The sequence below is a fragment of the Buceros rhinoceros genome, unplaced genomic scaffold, assembly GCF_000710305.1.
Source record: "Buceros rhinoceros silvestris isolate BGI_N320 unplaced genomic scaffold, ASM71030v1 scaffold7433, whole genome shotgun sequence".
Lineage (NCBI taxonomy): Eukaryota > Metazoa > Chordata > Aves > Bucerotiformes > Bucerotidae > Buceros > Buceros rhinoceros.
In genome coordinates, this window is record NW_010401795.1 from 6807 (window position 1) to 29968 (window position 23162).

The 23162-nt window shown below is 39.1% G+C and overlaps 1 long non-coding RNA gene across 1 annotated transcript in view; it reads right to left on the minus strand.

Annotated features, from left to right (window-relative positions):
• Window positions 1-1726: 1726 nt before the first annotated feature.
• LOC104490137 overlaps window positions 1727-23162 on the minus strand; it is a 97718-nt gene continuing 76282 nt past the window's right edge. Inside the window, exon 3 of the long non-coding RNA XR_727770.1 lies at window positions 1727-1848. This is a non-coding gene — a long non-coding RNA (uncharacterized LOC104490137). The remainder of the gene's footprint in view (window positions 1849-23162) is intronic.

Sequence of the window (23162 nt, forward strand, 5' to 3'; positions counted from 1 at the left end):
AATGTTCCTGGGGAAGGTAGTTCCAGTAATTCTGGGAAGGAAGCCAATCCCTTGGCTTTACATGTAAATATTTAAACAACATTATTTTTATATACATATATTTAATACACATATACATATATGTCTTTAGACTTCCAGACTCACAAAACTGCAATGGAAAAAATCTGTCAGTTGACATACAGCTATCGGCTCACCTGCCTGAACCATGATACCTGACCATCAGAAACAAAACACAACTTCAAAAGAACTGGGCCATGTCATCTATGTATACTAATCTACCCAAACAGAAGAGGTGAAAGAGCAGGACTCAGATTCTAAGGTAGATAGATTAAAGTCTTAAATTGTATCTCCTCTTAGGAGTGGTAAAAATATAAGGTTCATCAGTTTAAAATCTTTTAGAGCCTAGATGGATGCTCCATCCACAGGTGTGGAATCTCCAGCTTTGGATGACACAAAGCTTCACATTCCTAGCATCTTAGCGCTCTGACACCTGACAGTAAAGCTGTGGCTTCATCGTGTTTAGAAAGGTGCTTCAGGCTTAAATCAGGTTCATACCTCAAAAGGGATTACTTGGTAGAAAATCCAAGCGAAAGAATGGAAATATACATGGCACTGAAATTTATTGAATAAATAAAATGGGGAAGAATCGAAGCTGTGAAATTGTTGAAGAGGGGGTTAATAAAGTGGAAGATGATGATTTAGTGAGAAAAAGGTATCCAGTCAGAGCATATGATGAATAAATCAATCCATTAAAATAAAATTTACCACAGATTCCAACTGTATACACTTAGTAAGCAAAAAATCCACATTAATACAAGGTATATGTGTGTAAATTCATAGCTATATGATTTAAAGAAATCGAATATTTTTGAATACAATATATACATGTCTGTTCAAGTCTGTATATAAGGCACAGCCAGTGTGAGCTTTAAGAAAAGATCACAGAAATGTACATACATATAGATTAAAAAAAAATGTGTAGAAAAAAGGACCAAGAGTAGGGCAAGTCTTTCAGAAAATATTTTAATAGCTATATCAAAAGCCCTCACCCAAAGTTTGAGGGGCTTTTGCAATCTTACATTTTTCTATTGCAAAAATACACCTGCTTTCTTGTCTTTTTTTCTCCCCCTAAACTAAATATTTCTTCCATCTAATGACTCTCTTTATTAGACAGCATCTAATTTGCATACATTTACATACAATTTAACTGCTAGCTTGTGAGAACAAAGAAATGGCTCTGTATTGTACTGAAGGACAATACTCAAAAAAGGAAGGTATAAAAACTAGCTAGCTCAGTGGTTGTGTATTCTCTTTGTTTCAGAAATACCAGGATTTTTAAACACACCACTTAGAGGGTGAAAAAGATTATTTCATCAAACAATGAAAAAAGATACTGTGCAGCTCCCTTTTAACACATTCTCTCTCTGGCCTGGTTAATGGGATTTAAGGGTCCAATATTTCTTTGCTTTCTTCCGTTTCCTTTATTAGAACTGATGGATTTAATTCTGTCACATATTTTACTTCATATTTTATTCCTATAACAATCTATGCTCCAATGCTAATTCAACACTATCTTCCTTTCCTTGCAGTCAGCCTGGAATACAACTGAACGATCTTTGATGGGCATGAAGTACTCTGCCCTCAATGTCCAGTGCTAATGGGTTTTGGAGAGAGTCTGCCAGAATTTTACCTTGCAGCAACAAGTATAGAGATAATGAAAACTTACCATGTAGCTGACTGGGAATCAACAGGAAGGGAAGCAGGGCTGTGCTCTGCTTGTGACAACAGGGAAGGACTGTGGTCACAATAAATGCAGGATGTAAAGGATGTGTTGAGCACTCTAGTTCCCTAAAAGAGGAGGAAAAAAGAGAATCTTTAGGATCTCACATGAAGCAAAAACGTTTAGAAACGGTTGGAAGGAACTCCAGTACGGGCCCTACCAAAAGCATATGCATCAGCAAAGGGTTTTTCTCCAAAGGCTTTGCAGTAAGAGTACCAATTGCAGAGGATGGCTATAAACCTAATCCAGGCGGACCTGACATAAAAATCCTGCAGGAAAAAAAGAAAGTAGGATTCCAGGCTACATGCTGCACATCCCTGTGTACCCTCAAACGCGAGAAAACCAGTGAAACAGAACAGTCTGCCATTTGTTACTGCCTGCATAGCCAGAGCTGCTAGCTTTACTCCCCAACTCTCTCCTTCCCGGTATCATACTCAATGACTCGTCCTCAGTGCAGCAGAAAAAGTAAAGTGCCAGCATGCATTGGTGAAGAGACAGGGGAAAGAAGACACAGTCACTCTGGCGGCACTTTATAAGAGCCTGTCCTACAGAAGCACAAGTGAAATCTTCTCCAGTGTAAGCAGACCTGTTGTGATCTATAGAATGGGACTACTTATGCTAAAAAGTGCTAGGCCAAGTTAGCTTGCATACAAAGCAGGTGTAGCATTTAGCACCCTGCAGTCATTTTGCCCGTTCATTTTGCCCCAGCCAGCTACGTGGTATGTGGTATACTGGCCTTATATGGTCAGCAGAAGACCAAGTGTTAATTTGGTGGGCATTCTCATCCCAGCATGTGTGGCACAGTAACACTGTGACTGAAGATACAGCATCCACTCACAAGCTGTGCATAGAAGAAACTCATGCTGATACTGCCCTGATGTGTCTCACTGGCGCACAAAATACATTATAGATTATTTTCAGACACAAATTTTAACTTAAAGCTGGCTGAAATGTTAATGAAGCTTTAGCTCTTTTTCAAAAGGGAAAATTCCCTACTGCCTACAAAAACGTTTTCTTTTTTTCCCCATCTGATCTGCTTCTAATGACATATAGAAAACAAACGTCATAAAAGAAATTAATCAAGCCCTCATACCGTTTCTCCTTTTCAAGGATGGAAAGGTTGAGGTGTGTGATCATCAGACTTTCTGATGTGTATCAAAACACAGGTTTTAGAAAGCAGCGGAGAAAGTAAGCTCCAAAGCCATGGTTCCTGTACCTACCACATTCTGTGCTCACAGCTATATCTTGCTGAAACCACTGCGTTATTATTTCCAGATTGTCCTGGTTTGAGCTAAAACTTCCTTGTTTTGGGAAATGGACAAATAGAATTATTCCATGTAGTACAATAATTCCGCATTTAACTGGCTAAATGGAGTCAGGTGCAATGTTACGTGTCAAGGTTATAAAAGCAGCAAGCAAGGGGAGGATCGCTCTCCTGGGCTTCCGGGCAGCGGCACGAAGAGAGGGCTCCCACGGATCTGCCCTGCCGAGGGACCAGGCCGGGACCAGGCCTGCTAGGCCCGACCAGGCCTGACCAGGCCCGACCTGCCGATCGACCCGGCCTGAAACCTGAAGACTGCAGACTCGGCACTGTTCTGCCGTGAGTCCTGTCCCGGCTGAACCGGGTGAGGATATCCGGACTCTCTCAGCTGTTTCATGCTGAGAGCCGAGGGTTTTTTTTTTCCTCCTACTTTTAATTTTTTCTCCTACTATTAAATCGGCTGCGTGCGGGGGCTCCTTCCCCCACCTCCTTCCCTTTCGCCGCGGACAGAACTTTACTTTGTGCTCCGCCTGGAAGCCGGTGGAAGCTTCACTCCCACCTCGCCGTTGGATGCCTGCCCAGAGCACTGACCTTGAAAAGGACCGTACAGAACTCTGGTTATCTGAGTCTTTTCTTCTTCATTGTTTTTTCCTTTTTTCTCTTTTCTGGGTTTGTGCACATATGTAAAGTAGTGAATAGTCGTGTTGATTTATTGTTTATTAAAAATTTGTTTCAGTTTCTAGAACGCAGACCAAGGTGTGAATTCCTTCCTTCCCTTTTAAACCCCCTCTTGTCTCTAATGAGACAAAGGGGGCCGTTAAGGAATTCGAGGAGTTGTTACCTCGGTCCCTCGACCCTTAACACAGATCCTTAAGAGTGTGGCTGCACTATGATATAAGCTGATTTTAACTGGAGCTGCCACAATCCCACCCTTCCCTCACCTCTTTTCTCCCCTTGCCACATGTTCCCAAGTCCATCCTTGCACCAGGACAGGATAAACATCTGGTACAGGGAGCTTTCAGCTGAATGAAAATTTCTTTTCAATGTGTTTTCAGCCGCATCAACTCCCAGTTGCAGCTCAACATCTAGGCATGAAACTCAGGGTTTAGGGCTATGGAGGCAGCAGACCCATACAAATGGAGGAACAGCAACAGAGCGCTGTCAACACTGATCAGTTTAAGCTGCTGTGGTCTACACCCTGAGATGTCTATTGCTGTCTTGGTATGACATGGAAGAAAGGCTCTCATCACATAGCTGGAAGCCAAACCAATCATGGCTTTATAGGTAAAAAAGTACCTAACTAAAACAAACTAGTGGGCTATACAGATCATTCAGAACAGACGCAGTCTGCTTCTGATGAAAAATAGCTTGAGATAATGGTGCATCGCTACAATCCGCACCAGGGGCAATTTCCAAGTGGCAGGTTGAATTAGCCTCAAGTGATATGCATTACAGTAATGCTTCCCTGAGGCAATAAGGCAAGGTCCCCCATTCAAAGAGAAAGAATTGAGCATTCTTGCCAAAGGCAAATGATAAAGCTCATGATTAAGAATCACTGTTACCAGGACATCCAGAAGCTCCTGAAAAATCTTTCAAGGACTTCAGAAAATACATCTGGAAATCAATTGCAGGAGTTTTCTTTTACATCTCTATAGTTACAGTACTAAGCACCTGTCTTGCTGCTTTCCTGGAGCACAAGCATCAATTCTGTCCGGACTAGAAACTAAACTTTCTAACCATCAGCATTTCTAAAGTCATTCTGCAAAACAGTTACGCAGAAGGTTGTGGAATGTGTATCTGGATTTCGGCCGAACATGGAAGACACTGCAGTCCAAATCTCTTCCTTTGGCCTGTCTGCTCTAGCAGGAAAAAAAAAAATGGAACATTTAAAACCCTACAAGAGAGATCCTTTAGCAGCAACTAATCACCCAACTATGATTTTTTTAGGAGGAGTCACTAAGTAAGAGCTTCACTAGCCAGTTAGCACCCACAGATGATTCACCATCTTTGGAAATTACAGTAACTGAAAGAACTATGAGTATTAGCGTGGACACCTGATCTTCATCCATTTTCATCATCTCAACAACCAATACCCACCTTTTCAGTATTGCAGTCAGAATTTTTATACCCAAATTATGACCCAGGCTCAAGGGCAGAATACTAGATCAGACATATAAATTGGTGGTTTTTTTCCTTCAACAATAATGAAATAATGCTTGCATACATACCATTACATACCAGCATATGAAATTCTGAAGCAATGACATCCACACAACTATTTGTTTTTGTTCCAGTCTTCTATATGCTCTAAAGATGGTTACAGTTACTCTGTTAGCCATGGGTGACTGCACAGCTTGTTACAAAAATCTATACATGTTCAAGTTATGTGACCTCCATACAATAGGCTTAGCTGATTTCCTCAACAGTAGACTCCTGTTTTCCTTCAACTGCCTTTAAGATACAGCCATTAACAATACAACATGCCTATACTCTTGCTGTGATGTCACTGAATACTTTTCTCTATAAAATAACTGTCCACTGGAAACATGCGTACACGTGTACCTTGACACTAAAACACATATATGTATATACACACATTCATATAAAATACTCTGGCAAATACCTGTTACTAGTATCTAATTATGACAGTATCATCAGCTCACCATCACTACTACTTGATTAAATTAATTTTACTTTTTCCAGGTTACAACAGGTGCCTACATTAGTTTTGATGGTTTTTAAATTGCTCCAGAGAATCTAAGAAATTTAAATTCTACCAATATTTGAATACTTTCTGTTCAAGTGCTCTTGATTGGTTTAAAAGCATATTACCAAAACATCAGCCTCAAATTTTAACTTCACTTTAACAAATCTTCTTGGAGCTAAAAGTAAGTTCATCAGATCTTCCCCTTCCTTTTCTTTTGTTGTTACACAATCCATTGAAATTGAGCTATGAACGTAAAAGCAGAAGAATAATTCAGTTGAAAGTAGCTCCTCTTCACCTAATTAAATTACGGCATTTACACATAGCTGTCGCATCACATTTTGTATTAGACATTACAGGTGGGATTATCCAAAGGAACAAGGGTGTGATGCTCTTTCCACTCAAATCACGGTGAAAGTTGAAGCTGAATCCACCAACAGCACATTCAGGCCAGCTTTGAGTGCTTTTGAAAATCATCCCTTTCCCAACCTGCCCAAAACCAAGCAAAACCAAATAAAATTCCACCACTTTGTGTCTGGGAAGCAACATCTAGAAGCAGCAACTTGCGCAGTTCTATCAAGCTGAAGATGCTGAGACTTCCCTTTCAAACATAAACAATATTTCTGAAGCTAGTAAATTCTTTCAAACATTCACTTTGATCTGATAAATTATACTAAATAGAATTTGCCTCAGCATTTTAAACCATGACAGCTAGAGCATGAGTAGGTCATTTTTAGACAGGCAAGTAAAACCCATCCAGTTGTCTACACAGCCTAGATTATGTATGCAGGCCCATGCTCCCTGAGATAACAAAATTACCCAGCTTACACTCCAAGCCAGTCAGAAACTGTGTAGTTGCAGATAGCAAAGTCAAGCCTGAGCCAATCAGTCCTGCTAAGCAGCTGCTATCTCAGTTGCTTATTAGTTCACCAGTACGCTAGTCATGACCAAAGGCTTCAGATGGGCTTACAGTATGCACAGAACAAAACTGCTTTCAAAATACCACAGAAATGCAACCATGAATGAATACTCTCAAAGTGTGGAGGTAGGAGAGAAATCCATTTTAAATTTTCTCAGAACATTATTCTTTCAACACTGAAGAGAAAATCCTTACTCTTGAATACTGTATAATAACAGAATCATGCTGTTTGTTGGCAGAATGCTAAGTTTCATTTTCAGCAGAAAAAAATTTGTGTAATAATTTTTCCTGATTTAGATGGGGTTTAGGTCAGCTTTAGCTACATACAAACGAATGTTTTGTTCAAATTACAGGGTAATTTTAATTAGGACACCCTGTTAGACATCCTGTTGTTCTATTTAATGGACTTTCTCAATTATGAGATGAAACACCTCCCCACCCTCCTGCGACTTAAAAGATAAAGTAAAAATTATGCTGAATAAATGTACAAAGATAAAAAATATTTATTCTGCATTAGATCTTTTTATTTCTGTTAATCTTTATTTGCCAACTTCCGTATCAAAAGGGCAGAGTTCAGAATTCCACACCCATTAAACACCTGTTTAAAAACCACTTGAAGCACTGGAACCAGCCAAGTATGTCCCAATTAAGCAGAAACGTTGGCACTGCTGTCCTGAGTAAGGAACACCCATTGCCATTTGCTCTCATTAGGTTAAACAGGTTTCTTGGGACGTAGCTGAATTCCTGATTATGTGCATTGCAAATGGATGGAGAACACCAGAACAATAAAATTTAATTCAGCATAGCCTTCTGTCCAGTTGTCGAGTAAGGAATTTGGGGAAAAGGAAAAACTGAAGCTTAGGGAAGTGGACAGGAGTAAATGTGCCCCACACAAGACTTCTTTCATGACATTGCCTGGCTGACAATAGAAAGAACTGGGGTGGGATTTCTTCTTGAAAACCTTTCGAGATTAAGAGTTTATTCCCTTTTTCTTAGCACCTCCTCTTATTAGTTTGATTCCCTGACACAGTTTTGTTAGTTTTAAGCACAATACGGTACCTCTTATATTCACATTAGTGTTAAATTGTTCACTGACTTCTTAATTTTGTATGTTTATGAATTCAGTGATGGAATGAAAAGCCCAGATAATAAAAGTTTTGTTCATAGATCAGACACAGTACAGTTTTCCAAATATTTTTGTCAATTTACTTAAAGGTTCTTCTAGAGGCCGGCTGCATGGCAACAGAAGAATCTCATCTCTACCATTCGTTTAACCTCTTGGCCTCTGTCAAGGATGCAGACATGCTTGCCGATGAGCCAAAAATCAAGTGGTCTATTTCCAAATACCCAACAATACATTTCAGGGTGGTGCCTCTAGACAGAATCAGAGCAGAGTGGAGGTGATTAAAAAGTATGTCTGAAACGGTTCTAATATCCATACTCAATCCTCTATAATCCCATTTCATTATCAATTTATTAACTTCCTTTGTTGTCCTCTCTGCCACCCTCCTGTGCTAGTCACTTAAATGTCTTAGTTTGGAAAGTGCTCTACTCCATGTGCAAAAAAACAAGCACACTTCACATAAAATTGATCAGTTAACTGTATCCAACTAAGAGACGCACAGACTCTCTAAACCAAGACCTTAAAATTAAATGTATAAAAAGGATGGTTGAGCACTACAAACACTACTTAATTCACAACTCATGTAGTCATAATGTTAGCAGACTGAAAAGAATATGTATATATTTTTGTCTTCACTTATGCCACAAACTTCTTATAGACATAAATACTGTTGGTTTTCTACTACCTTTTGTACTTAGTGTAGAATTCACAATTATTTAGTGCCTACATTTCTAAAGTAAACTTCAGCACAAGAAAAAAAGCATTCTAGGAATAAAAGATGTCAGCTAGCAGTTGCTGCTGACCTAAAACTATATTTATTTTCAAGACAACCATAAAAGTGGCAGATGCTTTCTTGTTCTGGCTGGGTACAAATGGCACCAAGAAACCATACGACAGATATTTGCATACTTACTTTTTGCCTGTTACATGCCCCTCCCCCCCCAACCCCAACAATAACAAGTATTTTTTCATACACACAACACTTTCTGATTTGCTATTGCTCTTTATTTAGATATCCATGGGCGCTATACTCACTGTACTGATCTCACCAAAAATGCTGGGTACTCAAAACATTTGAGAAACAGAAATATTCCACGTTTATTCAACATTATTTAATTCACAGGTGTTGCTGCTTATAGCAAAAACACTTTACAACCACATCCCTAGAATTGAGAGCCACAGTCTTTAGCCATTCCTTAGTTTACGCCTTAGTAACTTCTCCTCTTTGAATTGATGGCTGACATTTAATTCAGCAGATGATATCTGTAGCTGCAGCACTTCCAGACCACAAAGAGCTGCAAATGATATCATTACAAATGGATGTTTTTATTGGTAGACAGTTTGAGAGACTAACCAGAAAGGAGAAGAAAAGCAGGAGCATGGGTGGAAAGAAAACAAAACAAGCCTACAAACAAACAAAACACTACAGATCACAACAGGACAAGAGAAAAATCAAGTGATGACCTCACCTTACTGGATTAGTAAAAACAATTCTGGCTTGATTGGAATTCCAGGGGCTTTTTTCCCTTTGTATTTCCATTAGACAACTATAAAAGTGTTTAGCTGCATCACTTCCACAGACAGTCTGATAAACTACCTTGTATTACTTGTATCTAAGCATAATTAAGGCAATTTAAAGTAGTAGTCTTCTGTACTGTAAAAAAAATAAAGGGGGCATCTCCTCTACACTGCACTCATTGAAAAAGCAGCAACGATTCACTCTATATATTTCAACAGGCACTCATTTCCACTGAATCAAAAGTGTATTTTGGACACTAGAGTTGCCTTCAAGAACAGCCCTGAAATGCCTGAACTCAACAAAACGCAGAGAGATGCAGACTGGCCTGTTGGCTGGAGAAGCAATGGAATATTCCACGGGAGGAGAAACTCTGCCTACATCATAAACATATCTACAGGCAAATCACATAACATTTCAATGTGCAATATAAATAAGAGATACAGGTTAAAAGGAGAAGGAAAAAACTGCTTCAGAATCACCTGGAACACTTAGTTGAACTGACTTTTAATTGCCAACAACAGCAGTTTTTACAGCTTTTGCAGGAGGCTGCACAACAAGGCCCGCTTGGCTCCAGGAATATGTGGTAACACCCAATAAATGAGGGGAGAGGGGAAGAAGAAGAAAAAAATAATAAAAGAGGCTCTGGAATAAGGTAATACAGGAATTTCTGCAATATAGAAACCTACTCAAATATTTAAGAAAAATAAAAGAAATAAGAGATAATAACTACTCTTGTGTCAAACTACTCTTTGTTTCTGGGGCAAGAAAGGGAGGGACAAAGTAAAGGGAAGTCAGTAGAAGGATATATTAAAAAAAATGTTTCAATATGCCATCTTGTAATATCACATTGAAAACCATACCCCTACATTTTGTTACTATATTTGGCCAAGTGAACCTTTGTGTTTAATTTGAACTTTGATTATGATAAATCACACGATACAGACAGGCTACCAAGTGACTCATAGTTCCTTCTGAAATCTTTCCTTATTAAAACTTAGTCTGCAGTAGGAACATAATAACCAAAACCCTATGGACACCACACCAGAGGAAGTGAACTGAAATATTGAATGGAACATGCCAGGGCTGCTTGGTCATTTGTTAGACATTAACAGTAACTTTGCGATGCCAGTAGTTAGACTGTTAGAGCAGTAGATAAATTTGGTGCATGCATCAGATACAGCAAACCATGGGCTGCCCAATTTTCTAAGGAGGGCACAGACGCTCTGTACACCTGAGCACAGTTAAGACTTACTGCTTATGAAGAAGAGAGTCGGCATTGGCAGCGCACTGGCTCGAAGGGGAGGGAGGCAGTTGGAGGAAAAGCATAAACCTGTTTCTGCTCACTACCAACAACATTATTGCAGGCAGCATTAATGAGATGGCTAGGCTAGAAGGGCAAAGGCATACAGGATCTGGAGTGCTTTATCAGCTCCAAGACCAATGCTGGTTTTGGCACCATTTTCACTCTAGTGAGTTACAAACAAAAAAAACCCCAAACCAACCAAGCAGGTGCTAGCAATCTGAGAAACCACATGCCAGCTACAGCTGCTTCAAACTGATTCAATTACATCTGCCTGAATAGTCCTGGGACATTGAATCCACAAACGGGAACCACGGGTCGAAGGGAGACCCAGTACTTTGGGATTTTAACACTCCATTAAATTAAGATGGAAGTCCTCAGACTGAAACTGGGGGAGGATATTCAGAAAGGGTCTGAAGCATTTGATCACACTCAGCATAGGATAAGATGAAAGCTGGGAGACAACATATGCATGACACTGGGATACACAGTAAAAACACTTTGGAAATAGCACCTCAAAAATTCACTGAAGCAGGCTGACAGCACTGCCTCGTTTCCCAAAGCACTGGGTGCAGTACATTTGCTTGAACATGCTCTTGGGATTGGGACTTCACTCCAAACCTTGTTTGTACAAAAAGGGGCCAAGCAGCTGGGAAATTCTGGAGTGTAGTGTGTCCTCATTAGCTCCCATCTGCCATCAGAACTCAGCTCATGGCAAGTTTGGCTAAGTCCTGGTGTTCTCAGGTCCAAATCTGGGTCAGTTTTAATTACACTATACAGAATTCAGTGTGCAGTTTTTAAATCCTTATTATACAGCGCAGAAGAACGGGCAGCTCTCCAACTAATCAATTTTTTAAAAGTACATATATAAAAATTTTAAACCAGGCTAGACAGACAGTGGGTGGAAGAGGGAAAAAAAAAGTATAAGTGAGTACAGGGGTTAGTTAAGAGAACTGTTAGCAAAAGTGGGTCACCAGCAAGTTCTGCTTTAAAACTTCAAAGGAAGGGGAAAAAGAAAAAAAAAAACCTCTTCATTTTTTAAGACAGTGAAACCGATGTGCAAGATGTATACAATTCATACTGCTATTAGCATCAGCATGGGTTACGTACAACAATACTGCAGCCAGATTGCTACGAAGGGGAAGATATCTTGTGGCTACAAGACTATAGCAGGCAACATCTGACCCATTCCTGTAACTTTTAATGGTGTTATTGCCAGGCTAAGTGAAGATTGTAACCTTTACTGCACAGGTATAGAACAGATGTGGTGGTTAGAAGTACAGCTCACTGGGATTCTTGAAGTTGATAGCAAACTGTAGGATGTTAGTTTAAATCCTTACCCAATTCATGGGTGTTGTTTTTTTTTTTTTTTTTTTTTTTTTTTTTTTTACTACTGTAACTGTTATTTATTTCCTCTTTTTCTATGCCATCAAATAGCCATCAGCCAGGTCAGGACTTGAAAAGAGTTTTGCTTGCCAGGTTGCTGGCAAACAAAATTACAGGAGGCGCAGATAACGGCATGTTTTTCACTGAACAGACACTTGGGATAGGATAGCACGCCAAACCTTATCTGTGTAAATTGGGCTAAAATCTACTCTCAAAGTCAACAACCAGAATCTGCCCTGTTTAGAATCTTTGTCAGATACAAAGGAGTAAGTGAAAGTCTTCAGTGACAGCTACCGACATAAAGGTAGCTCAGAAATGGAGAAGGATGATCAAGGAGCTGAGTAAATAGTGATGAAATGATAGATGTTTGTTAGAAGAGCATAATATCCTGCCATCCCCTACACAAAAAACTACACCTTCAAAGAATTCCAAGTTTGCTTTAACCATTTCCACAAAAAATTCCTATAAAAAATGATTTTTCTTCATGCATGTTGTTAGTATTATCAGAGTTTTCATTTTAGAGCTACAGCATATCAGAAGCATGGCACAATCCTGCATTCTCTCTTGTAAGTACTTCTCCACTTGGTGGCTAATGCATGTATCTCTAGCTGCTAGGTGAATCTAGTACATCCTGACACAGGAAGAAATACATGACTAACTTTTTCATCATTGGCAAAATCTACAAGGCTGGAGTAACCAGATGACATTTTTTCTTTGAAAGGAAGCTTTTTCTTTAATATAACCCCCCTTCCTCTAATACATGAAAATCCATGCACCAAACATATGTAACATAACAATCTGAGCAGAAATCAAACATACAACTTAACCACAAGAACATTACAATCTTAGGCACCACCAGCTTCTCCATCATGGTACTAGATCTCAAATGTGGAGGGGATTTTGCTCATACCACCTGACTGGTCTCAGGCTCTAACTACCCCCACCTGGGCCCACTTGTATCAATTAGAACAATGAGCCTCACCTCTCTGGGATAATGGTCAATGTAGCTGAGCTGACACCAAAAAGAATTTGGATTAAAAAAACAAGCTGAAGCCACATCTAGACTGGGCAAGGATATCTCCCATTATTGAAGAAAAAAAACTTACCCCATGCAAACCTGTTTTCTAAGAGTGGTTTCTTAGGAGAATTTTTTACTATGAAGTTTCTGTGTACATCAGTAACAGCATAAAAAAGTACAGCAGAACAATAACACAGCTAACACTTGCAGATTTAGCCCAGACACGATCACTGCATCATTCTTGTAACACAGAAATTTCAGTGCCCAGACCTGTCTTTGGACTCTGCTTTCATTTAAAGCCTTGTTAGTGCAGTTAGGCACATTTGATGGACAACTCAAAGATATGACCCATCACTGACTAGGCAGAATAGACAACCTGTAACTCATACACAATGAAGAGTGGAGTAATAACGTTATCTAGTGCTGCACAGGTTCTGGAGCAATGACAAAGTTTGATGGTAATACAGGATGGCTACTTGGGAAGCCCAGGAAGGGAGGAGTGTGCAGTTCAGAAGGAAAGGTCAGCGTCTAGTTGATTTTTTTTAGTTTTGTATCATCTATCAATGCAGCTTTATTACATGATTTTTTGTATCTCTTTCTTTGGCCTCTCTTCTTTTTCTCTACCTCCATTTGGGACTTACTATAATAAACCATTCCAAAAGGTAAAAGTCAAAGACAGCTAGCATTGTATCCAAGTGCTAAGGTGGACTTTTACCAGGCTCTGAGTAATCTTAAGGAGCAGAAATGCAACAACAGGAGTCACTCACCACCTGCTGCAATGGTGGAACTACACAGTAGAACGAATGCTAGTCTCTGAAGTATCTTTATGTTCCACTGTCTATACATGCAGAAGCTGCAGTGTGGAAAACAAGGTTGAAAAATAAATAAATAATAATTCAAAAAAAGATGGGAGACTCCAAGGTGAAAGGACGGGCTCTCCCCATGCTCACGTCCCTGAAAACAGACTTGTTTTTCTTTCCTCTCCCCCCTCAAACTTGGGTCACATCTGAACACCATTTTCAAGCCAGTAAAACTCCTCAGGATCTTCAAATAATAATGCAGCCACTTCAGAGTTGTTGTCACACTAATGTGTTCAAGGCACTGATATTCCTGAATAATCCACGCTCTTCTTGCACAACAAGGGTCCCACAGAAGCACATCTTCCTCTGCAACACTATTCATGGGAAAATAGTGAAAGATCTGGCATGGCATATGAATGCAGACATACTCTCCTGCAACAAAGCAAGTATGCCATTCTGAGAGAGCAGACATTTTATTTTGCAGACTGTCAGCACTTGGGGATGTTAAAAACATCAGAGTAATTTACAGAATGAATTAAACCATGGTGGTCTCAAGTTAGAAATTAAAGAGAGACTCCTGTCAAACATTTCTCCACTAAAATTTGATGCTACTGCATTCATCTTACCGTACCTACGTACAGCAACTCACATAATCCTCTTACTGCAGTCTGTCCTTTCTATTACATGAGCTGGAACACCTGAGACAACAGTATGATTTCCAAATAGAATGAGTGTCTCAATTTTATTGTACTTGGTTGCAAGTGTTTAAGTCATACCCTTAACATTTGAATGCCATTTTTCTATTGCACTTTATTTGTGAGTGGGTGTTTTTGGTGCTATACAGTCTACATAAAATGAATCAGTACACAAGAAAATACAACACCTATTATCATGTGTTTCATAAACATCCAGCCTGTAGCTTGTATGTGCTGTGCAGCACCATTTTTATCACCATCTAAGGACATGATCTAAACTAACAGAGTCCTACAGATTTCATTTTTGTGAATTTTAGGAACAGTGAAGTAGGATTAAGAGGAATTTGCCTAATTTCTGTGTTTCTTCTACCTGCAGAGGAGGAGGAAATCTGCAATTCTCTCACTGCAGTGAGGAGATGGTATCAAGAACAGCATTAAATAAGGCCAACCAAAGGGATCACAAGTACTTTCCTAAAGAATAATATACTATTTATACTGTTCTCAAACAAAAAAAAAAAGAGTCTTGACTGAAGTGATGTCAACTTGCAAGTTCTGTGGTCCAGTTTCCAGCCTTCCTGCCAAAAGACAGCAAAAAAGAACACAGACCTACATACATATCTCAGTTTACTCCTTTCTGTTATTTGATAGCCAAACTATTGTCAGATGATGAATTCAGAAGGACCTCCATGGTGAGAAAGAGTATTATCGAAGTTTAAGACAGAAAACAAAGTGACCACAGATAAACACAGGACAACCATGAAAAGAAAGTTTACAGTATACTGCTTTTATATAGCAATATGAGATACAAACACCGATTAACCCCATTTTCTACATGAGGAAACACGAAGTTCTGGTCCAGCCCACAACAAAACAAAGGACTCATGCCAAATACACCTGATTATGTCATACTCTGGTTTCTATTAATTTTATCACATTTACCCTCAGTACCTGACAACTAGTACTTTCTTTTATTCAGTCAAAGAAGTAAACAATAGATAAGCACCGGAGCACGTTGCTGGAGCATGGTTCAGCTGAAAATCAACCACGTCTACATCCTGTCCCATTGCAGACCATAGAGAAGGGCCCAACAGCATGTCTCTGATGTTAGTCAGGTCAGTCAGTTACTGAATATTTGGGCAGGGCAAACGAGGCATCTTGTTGCCCTCCATTAAATCGTCCCAGTTGCTGGCAAACCACTGGCTAGGGATTTTCTGAGCAAGTGGTTATATTCATATCTTTGTGTTAAACGGCCCTTGTCTTTCTTGAGTATATCTAATTTGCTTAGTAGGCAGATTTCCTTCTGCTTTTTCTTCATCTTGGGTTAATAACTTCTGCTGTCAATATTTGCACTGTGTGTCTAAAGGAGATTTTCTGGAGCTGTAGGAAGGAGATCTCTGATACAAATATAATGAAGAGACTGGCCTACAGATCAGTCTTCCAGGGCTAAACCAGTATAGAGTGTAAACACATCTCCGGATAATGGGAGATCTGTTCCTGTCTCATAATGATGATTTCAACAGATCGTAACAGTGCTGTAGCTTTGCACTTTGCTTAAGTAGATTTATAACATACTAACTCCCTTTTACAAGAGCAAAGAGATGCTTAATCTGAGCCAAGAAGCACAAGCTGAGTAGATAGGAAGATGAAATAGTCTGAATTTGCCAGTCAGACTTGCAGCGTGATTGCACCTGCTGCTTGGACACCACCTAAATAGGCCAAGATCAAGGTTGCAAAGATTGATTTGATTCTGATTCCTCAAAGTAAACAACAAGACCCAGAAATCAAAGCTCATGATGAAATTTAAAATTATCCCATGAAGTCATCTTATACTTCTACACTGCAATGCACGTATCGGGTGTGCATGTGCGTGTGCGCGCATATACAAACACGTTATCCCCTGCATCTGCTATGGTGCACAACTGCAAATATGCTCTGAAAGGCCGTTAACTGCTATAGCACCCATAAGAAAATAGCACCCATTGGTACAGAGAACCGATGCTACCATTTCCCCTTTCTCATCAGTAACACTGAATCACATCTACTTGCCTCACCTCCCTGCCCCTTTACCAATGAGGAACTCACCTTACATCACTATAATGCTTTCCTTGGCCAAGTCTGCAACCCAGGCAATGCAGCCTCGACTCTAGGCAGCACAGGCAGAGAGCTCAGCTCAAGAGTTTGCCGTGCTCACTGCACCTCACGTAACACAAGCAACCTGCTAACGAGCTGCTATGTGCTCTCTCAAAGTCACAGCTGCCAGCAACAATTGAGCAAGTGCAGCCTAGCTTTTCAGGATTCCTGCCTGTTGCCCAGGAACCACACAAAGCACTGGAGATTTTAAACAGGTGCAAACAGTGCTTTTCTTCCGTGCCTTATCCTCCAGCATGTCAGACTGCATAGCCTCTGCAATGGCAACACAAGAAGAACCAGAAAGCAGCAAATGAACTTCTAAAATGTGATCCAAGTTCCTACTGTCAGTTCATGGCATGAGAAAAATGGCTTGTACGTAGCACTATAAGCTGATGCAGAAAGGCTTGGTCAGGCTTGCTTTTGTGAAGACTCGCTTTTTCAGAAATATGCAACTGAGTTACATGTTTTTCTACGTTTGTCAGTACTGCTCACCTGCAAAATATTTTGTTAATCTAAGAGGTAATGTTTCAGAACAAGCAATGATTTAGAACGTGTAATGAGCACCAAAAATAAATGAAAAGGAGGCATTTTAAAGCTTGCTTTAAAAATAATTTGATAGCTGTGTATTAATTTTTAATATATTAATGCTTAAAACCATCTGTCAAATAAGTGTATTTAGTGGCATAATATAAATCATAAAATTATCTCATTTTATATATGTATAGAAATTATGTATATAACATGTGTTTACAGCCTGCTTAACGTTCTAAGCTCAGCTCAACACACAGGTGGTACTGTAGGTAGACAGTTTCCTGAACCGAAAATCTGTGAGGCAATTTTTAACAGGCTCTTTAGCAAAGACTGCAATAACTCCAGAATGGTTTGTTTTGTCAATATTGCCTACACTGTGTTAAGGTCATCAGTATGAGCTTGTTATTAGCCACATTCTCACACTGGTAATCAGGCGAATTCCTGTTAATTTCAGGCAGGAGCAGGAACTAGTTAAGGACATTAACCAGATGGCCATTAAGATCTGGTGCTCTGATGTCATGATCAGCTACTAGTCTGGTGTCTACCTGCTACTTAGGAGCCTGCTTACAAGAGCAGGCACAGGTCAGTCCTTGACCAAGGCTATTTCCCTGTTCATTCAGAATAATTGCCATGCTGACATGTGTGTTAAGGGTTTCTGCCTAAAATGAAACTGCTCAGATGAGAGGTTTTACCTTCAGTTTTGGATTCAGCTTTCCAATTGGATGGGAGGCTGAAAAGGCTAAAGGGTTCTCTTGTACAGATGCCAACAAAAACAAAGGTAAACTTAGAATTTTCATTAACTGTAAATTACAAGAGCAAACAGAAATAAGGATTGATGTGAGCAACAGGGAATGCTAAAGCTTCACCAAATGTAATGTGTAATGCCTCAACCCAAACATATTTTGGGATGACTGCCAAGAAGATGGGTATAAATGTGGGAGGCTTAGTAGAGTACAGTTTGAGCTAAAATGTGTAAAGTTTTCACTTGTGCTAAGGAAACAGTCATAGCTAGGTAAAAACAAGGCCTTATGAAAAATCCACTTTTGCATCTAATCTAAATTTCCCCGAGCAAAGCAACTGCTTTCCTCCTAAAGCGAGTCTCAACATCGCTTGTGGCAGCATGTAATTATTGTGGATAATTTTGCTATGGGTTAGGCACCAGTTGAATATTGTAAAGTCTAGAGGTGTCTTACCCAGCATTAAGTGGTTTGATGTTCTCATCTAAACCTGAATTGGAGTTAGTCATTATACTGCTTTTGTCAGTTAGTGGTCCAGTGACACCTATACAACTACAAGGCAGAAATGTCAGCTCTCTAACAAGCGTTCAGGTGCTATCTTACTTTACACTGTTATCCACTAGATCTTTTGATCCAGAATTTCCTAGTAGTGAAGGATGCATTGGAGCTTCTTCAGCAAAGAATAATTACAGTGTCCTGTATGTTGTTGGGTCTCTAGTGGAAAGGGCATTAAACAACCCAAATAATCTCTCTTTGCTGCTAAAAATCCCCCAGCAGAAAAAGGCCAACATAGTTGAGTTTTGGTTTATCTACTGTCAGAGCTCTGCCTCCAAAGTAAGTGTGAGGTGCTTGACTAGAAGACTAGTTCATGAAGTAGGACTTAAAGTTACATTCCATCAGACAAATAATGAACAATTCTAGTGCAGACAAGAGGCTGGAGAGTAAAAGACTATAAATTCTATAGAAATGTTCAACATAAGCTCATTTCTCAGCTTTTTTTAAAGCTATTTTCTTCTTGAGTTGAAGACCAATTCTTTCCACATAAAATATCAACAGCAGTAAATCTTCTTATACATTTTTTCTGCATAGACTTCAGGAAGCATACACAGTAATGAAGCTCCAAGAGGCTATTTTACTGGCAATCTCTTCAGCTGTGCTCATGTGATCGGTACCAAGATCTTGAGACATGTTTCTTCATGGTTCTCTATGTTAGATACGGGATACATCCTTCCTTCTCTGTGCCTGAGATAACACAACTTTTGATGCCCCTTAACATTCTTAAGGGGAATGTTCTTAAGGTTAAAGAACTTAAGCAGCTCTACAGATGTGGAGCTATTGACAATCCAGTACAGGAATCATACTGTCAACGCCCAATACATCCCATTACTTGGCAAAAAAACATGACCCTCCGGTAAAGAGATGATGACTACAGAAACGTATCTCATCTAAAAGAATTAGAATCTCAAAAGACACCGGCTATTCATTCCATTGCTCAACATGTAGATTTATTTAGCTTGGAGGACCAAAGGTGATAAATAACTCTCGCCATATATACACATAACGCCACTTGTCACCAGAAGTAATACTATGGCCTCCATTGGTAGGAAGGGCTGTGTCTTTCCAGTTGCTGGAGGATGTCTCCCTTCAGGCTAACATTGGCATGAGAACCATGGGAACATTTAGGAAGGACTCTAAGGTAAACGCAACTCAGATTTGTCTCCACAGTTGCCAGTGACTAAGTGACAGGCAAAAACATTTCTTAGGTTGTCCAAGAACAGGAGGTACCCAATGTGTGATGGACTTCAATGACAACAGTAATTCAAAAGACTCTCTTTAAACTCTAAGGGTCCTAGACACTGCGGAACAGACCAGGAGTCACTATTTTGGCAACAATCTTAGGATGAAATTACCCTCTCTCTAAATTGAAACTTTCTTTTAAATTACATCAAGGTTGTGCACCTCAGGAAAGCTTAGAGGAGTCTGAAAGAAGAATGTATCCTTCTCTTTAGTGGCTTCTGTAAAGTAAGAAACTGTATTAATCATAGTCTTCACCAGAGCCAGCAAGACCACAAAGCATATCATCAACACTCCATTGTAAGGTAAAAGTAATTTTACAAGAATACCAATTAAACATCCTGCCCCAGAAATGCTATAACCTGACTTCATACTTCTTACAAACTATGCCGCCTTGTGCTCCTAAATAACAGCAAAAAAAAAAAAAAAAGCATCAGATTACTTTCTAGGAGATATTTACGAAACTCTGGGATATTCTAAGCAGATATAAGCAAATATTATTATTCTGAATAGCACTACAAGCTGCCCTCCATCCACAGCACCACACAGGCTGTCATTTTCATAGTTAGGATGCATTTTGAAGCAAGATTTAACTGTTCTTTCAAGTGAACTGTACTGCTAGTTGTCACAATTATTTATAACTAGGGACAACCATCTCCTACTAACCTTCTGGTCCAACATACAGGAAGCGGTATTTGGAGGGTTGAAGTACATTTATAAAAATTTCAAGTCTATTTCTTAGGCAGATTCTGCCCTCTGATTTAGACTGCAATCAAGGTCAGAGATGGTATTCAATCTTCTCTTTTGCATGGTTTGTGTATAAAAACTTAATTTTTATAAAAGGTCAGGATGGCAAATGAAGATGTTCAGCTAAACAAGTGCTCTTCCAGAGACTTGTAAACTTGTAAAATGAGACCACTAGTTGCATTTCTTTAAACTGCACCTTAAAAGTACTGTAGCATTCTTTAACACAGTGAACAGAGGAGTAGTGCACAAAACATTCAATGCTAAGAGATAATCTACCCCTAGCTTAGCAATGAATTATCTTAAAACTTTGAGAAAGTTACTTAACTGTTCTGTGTTTCAGTTTCCCCATCTATCGAGCACTTCAAGCTTCTTTAAAAAATATATTATCATTTAGAAATTTGTAAAGTGCACTGGAATTTCTAAAAAAAAAAAGAAAAAACCATCGAGAATATAGGAATAAGTATTGCTTCAAATGCTTGTGGCAATATTTTAATGCAAAACATATCTTTCTTGTAAGTATAATATTGCCAAGTGTTTGTATGTACTCTTTAAGTGATTCAACAACAATTATCATACCAGATTTGAGGATACTACACGCTTTAAGTTAAAATTTGCAACTGTTGGTTGAAACATAAATCTTTTCATGGACCTCAGTAAGACATGTGCTGGTCCTGTATTTTTTCCTAAGACAGGCAACAGTTCTCCACCTGAGGTAGCACTGCATTCTGTGAAACATACGATAATTAGGAAACTAAAAGAAAAAGAGACGAACATTGTGACCTGCCTCCTTGACATTCTTTTCAGCACCTACATGATACAGCTGCCACAGAATATTCACTCTTACTTTGAAGTGCAGGAAAATATATCATGGTAAGAGACTGTGTGTCATTCAAAGCATCCTTTGAAACTTCTTAAAAATTTCAGCTGAGCTTTATATCTGGAGATGTTTTAATGATTACTTTATTTTTCTGTATGTTAGAGCACAGAGCAAATTCATTACATGTTTAAAACTCAACATACTTTGCAGGCTTTAGATAGTCAAATACTTCTACTTCTGAAAGTTTATCCTGCTTAAATATGTATTTTAGGTTATAATCCAAAAGTTGCTGACATTATATATAGTAAGTCAAATTCCAAGTCATCAATCAGTTAGTGACCTTTTTTAAGGCAGGTATTTTAGAGCAGAATAGAGATTTTTCCTTGACTTCACATTACAAGAACAGATCACAGAGTTTTTCAAACAATCATTGTTACAGATTGGAAGAAGCATGGAAATTGCCAGGCCCAAAAGATTATTTTCTTGGGATGTTACTAACAATCAAAACCAAGATATCAGATCTGGGGATGGCTTGCAAGTTTAGAGACCGCACTCATTATAAACTAAATGCTAGCTGTATTACTGAAAGAGAAAAAAGTTGGGGAGATTCTACAGCAATTTCATCTTTCATAAGTATTTCATTCACTAACTTCGTAATACAGAGAAAAGAATTGCTATCCATCAAGCTACTCAATCATATTTATAGCAGATAAAAATTTACAAACATTAAGTTAGCTACAGTCACCTTTTCTCCAACTAAAAAATTACTTACATATTTGAATACAAAGGCAGCAAACCGGATTTTCTTATTCTTATCAGGATTGATATAATACTCGAATGCAAATAGGACAGCTATATAAGAGTTACAAGAGCAATGTGTGAAATTCCCCACATCTTCAGGTATAATTAAGAAAGCAAGACCAGAACTACAAGCAAAAAGGAAAAAATAAGGTCATTCAATTAGAATTATGTTAGAAAAAAGAAAAGTATGGCCCTGAATCTGTGGCAGATTTGTAAAGAGAGATCATGAATTAGAAAGGGAGTGAGGTGAGATGCCCCAAGATGTTTAAGAGCAGAGAGTGAGGAACAGAATGTAAGAGTGAGAACGTGCCCTTACAGGTTGATTAGAGCTTCAGATGTCTTTAGCTAAAGTGACTAATGTGGATGTGCAGAGGGACAACCATTTCAAGCAGAACTTCTTACTGATTAAGTCACTACCATAAATCTCAATATGTTCCCTGCCATATTGGCAGCCTCTCCCTTTTTTTCCTTTTAACTGTGGGCCAGATCCTCAGCTGGTACAAGTTGGCATCGCATTTTGTTGCCTTCGGTGGAGCTTAGCCAATTGATGCCATCTGAGCATCTGATACTGTATTTCTGTAGCAGTTAAAAAATGATACAGTGGCAATAATTACTACATAGCCATGTCTTATAACCTCATGGCAAGGGTGGAAAGAGTTCTCATTTATTGTCACCAGTTGACATATGAAGAGGAAGGGTCAATTGGCATTCCAAGCTCAGTTTGATGGCTGTAAAGCTATTAGTCATTCCAAACACAGGAGAAACCATTTCTCATTTTCCTACATGATTTAAATACTTAAAAATTGTTAACTCAAAGGCATGGAGTAGCTACACTATGTCCTTAAGTACCACAAGCTATTGCATCAAAAATGCAATGGATCTCACATGCAGAACAACAGGCAAGCTGGGGAAGAAAAAAATTTAACTGAAACTCCTGAGTCCCACTACTAGCAGTGGGTGCTAAGGAAAGAAAGTACATCTTCATCTGTAAGCATTCTGCCACAGATTAACAGCACATCAGAGACGCAAAATGAAAAATTCTTGAGGTTATAGCTGCAAGTCAAAATACACCTGTACTTTCACTCTTAACTGTTCGGAAG